Source organism: Pan paniscus, chromosome 11 (genome assembly GCF_029289425.2).
Source record: "Pan paniscus chromosome 11, NHGRI_mPanPan1-v2.0_pri, whole genome shotgun sequence".
In the NCBI taxonomy this organism is placed as follows: domain Eukaryota; kingdom Metazoa; phylum Chordata; class Mammalia; order Primates; family Hominidae; genus Pan; species Pan paniscus.
Window position 1 is genome coordinate 8,045,136 of NC_073260.2, and position 3,026 is coordinate 8,048,161.

The window sequence follows — 3,026 nt, forward strand, 5'->3', positions numbered from 1 at the left end:
CCAACACTTTGAGAGGCTGAGGCGGGTGGATCACCTGAAGTCAGGAGTTCCAGACCAGCCTGGTCAACATGGCAAAACCTGTCTCTACTAAAAATACAAAAAAAATTAGCTGGGCATGGTGGTGCTTGTAGTCCCATCTACTCGGGAGGCTGAGGCATAAGAATCGCTTGAACCTTGGTGGCGGAGGTTGCAGTGAGCTGAGATCACGCCACTGCACTCCAGCCTGGGTGACAGAGTGAGACTCTATCTCAATTAAAAAAAAAAGTAAAAAAATAAAAATAGAAATAAAAATATTAGCCGGTGTGGTGGTGCATGCCTTTAGCTACTTGGGAGGCTGAGGCGGGAGGATTGTTTGAGCCCAGGAGTTTGAGACTGCAGTGAGGTGTGATCGTGCCCCTGCACTGCAGTCTGGGTAACAGAGCGAGACTCCAACTCTTCTTCTTCTTTTTTTTTTTTTTTTTTTCTGAGATGGAGTCTCGCTCTGTCACCCAGGCTGGAGTGCAGTGGCTCAATCTCAGCTCACTGCAACCTCCGCCTCCCGGTTCAAGTGATTCTCCCGCCTCAGCCTCCCAAGTAGCTGGGACTGCAGGCATGAAACACCATGTCTGGCTAATTTTTGTATTTTTAGTAGAGATGGGGTTTCTCCATGTTGGCCAGGCTAGTCTCGAACTCCTGACCTTAGGTAATCCACCCACCTTGGACCCCCAAAGTGCTGGGATTACAGGCGTGAGCCACTATGCCTGGCCAAGAGACCTCAACTCTTGAAAAAACAAAAACAAAACAAAACAGTTATTGGCTTTACTCAACAAAGTGCATCACCCATGCCTGAGCAGGTACACACCATCTCTCTTGTTCCATGATGGGCACTGGAAGCTGTCAACCAATGCAAAATGGCATCGACCTCCCCACCCAGGCTCTGTCCAGCAACAAGGCAGGATTGCAAGTCCTGAAGGAGTCACAGCCTCTTCCCTGTCATCTGGGATCTGAGGTTGGCAGCTCCTCCCATGGCCCTTGGGTCTTCATGGAAAGGGGCTGCAGAGTGATGGTTCTAGAGACACGTCGGTGTCTGAGAGTGATGAAGTCCAGGGAAAGCCTGGAGGAGTCAGAGCCAGGGTCTGCCTTGTGCTAACGGCCATGTCAGCGCATCGTGTCCCAGTTCCTTCCTTGCCACCAGGGGCAACAACGCCAGGAGCCCTGCGACCAACACTGAGCATGACCTGTGATGTGTCAGGTTTGCAGGTGGAGGGCACCCCGAGTCACACATCAACCCCACAGGGCCCCTGTCATCCCCGTTTGACAGACAACAACACCAACGCTCTGGGACGGGACGTCAGCACCGGCAGGAAGTGCTGGCATTGTCCTGAGCCAGCACTGGCTGCCGGTGCCATCACACAGGATGTGGCTCCCAGGCAGCACGCCGACTGCCTTCTGGGAGCCTCTCCCCTTCACGGTGCGCCAGGCGCTCTTGGGGCTCCACCGTCCCCTCCAAGCTTCAGAGGATTTGCCCAGAGCCCTCCATCCTTCAGCAACTCCTCCTTATCCTAAAGACTCCAGAGACCACCCAGCTAGGAGGGGAAGATGTGTTCCTCCCCCAAAAGTGTCCTGTGGGTTACGGACTGAATTGGGTTCTCCCAGAAAGAGATGCTGAAGCTCTAATTCCCAGTGTCTATGGATGTGATCTTCTTTGGAAACAGGGTCTTTGTAGATGTGACTAAGATGTGGGGGCTGGGCATAGTGGCTCACGCCTGTAATCCCAGCACTTTAGGAGGCTGAGGTGAAAGGATCACCTGAGGTCAGGAGTTCGAGACCAGCCTGGCCAACATGATGAAACCTCATCTCTACTAAAAATACAAAAAAGTTAGCCGGGCATGGTGGCACGTGCCTGTAATCCCAGCTACTCAGGAGGCTGAGGCAGGAGAATCCCTTGAACCCAGGAGGCGGAGGTTGCAGTGAGCCAAGATTGCGCCACTGCACTCCAGCCTGGACAACAAGAGCAAAACTCCATCTCAAAAAAAAAAAAAAAAAAAAAGATGTGGGTTAAGATGAAGTTATACTAGAGTAGGATGGACTGTAAGCCAGTATAACTGTTATTCTTATAGGAAGGGGATCACAGACAGTGACAGGAAGACAGACGCAGACACAGGGAGAAGGCCATGTGGAAACAGAGGCAGAGAGTGGCGGGATGCGGCCGAGAACCAGGCAAACTGGCTCCCACCTCACTGTGCTGCCTCCTGGCTGGGCAACCTTGGGCAAGTCTCAGGCCTCAATTTTCCCATCTATGGAATGGGCATGTCGATCACCTTACATCAGAGGGCTATTGAGAGCTGCAGATGAGCGCTCACACTCAAAGGGTGGTTCGGGGAGCTCCGGGTGTCCCCAAGCCTCCTGCCGATCTGTGATAGGACCTGGGGGCTCTTGCCTCCTGGCCCTCACCCCTTTCCTCCCTCTGCCTAGAACATTCTTCCCCTCCTTCCTGGCTCCCTCCACCCATTCCCTCCATCTGGGCTCAGACTTCCCCCTTCTGGGACCTATGCGTTGACGCCCCAAGGCTGGGCTCCAGGGCCTTTTCTCTGAGCCCTCACTGCCCTGCACATCCCTCGCGGCAGCTCTCTTAGGCTTGGCTGTGTTTCACTGGTCACTTGCCTACTTCCTGGCGGACGAGGATCAGGTTAGCCAGGAGTCGGGGCTGAGGGCTTGGGAAGGCCTGAGGCTGAAGTGAGAGAGGGTCTCTGGTCCATCAGCATCACAGTGAGGGCCTCTCAAACGGTCCCTGCCCAGGCCCCAGGTAGCAGCCAGCACAGGGCCTGGGGGCTGAGGGAGTACCAGGCAGCCACCCCAGGGCAAAGGGACTGGCCAGCCTGGTAAAGTCCAGGAGCAGGCCAGCTATGCCCAGAGCCCCCGATCCCTGGCATCATGGCACTGTCTAGGGCCGAAGAATTACCCCACCCCTCCGCCCGTTCCATGCTAATAAGGCGAATGCATCCAGAGCAATTGAATTGCACGAGGAAAAAGCCACACGGGAGAGG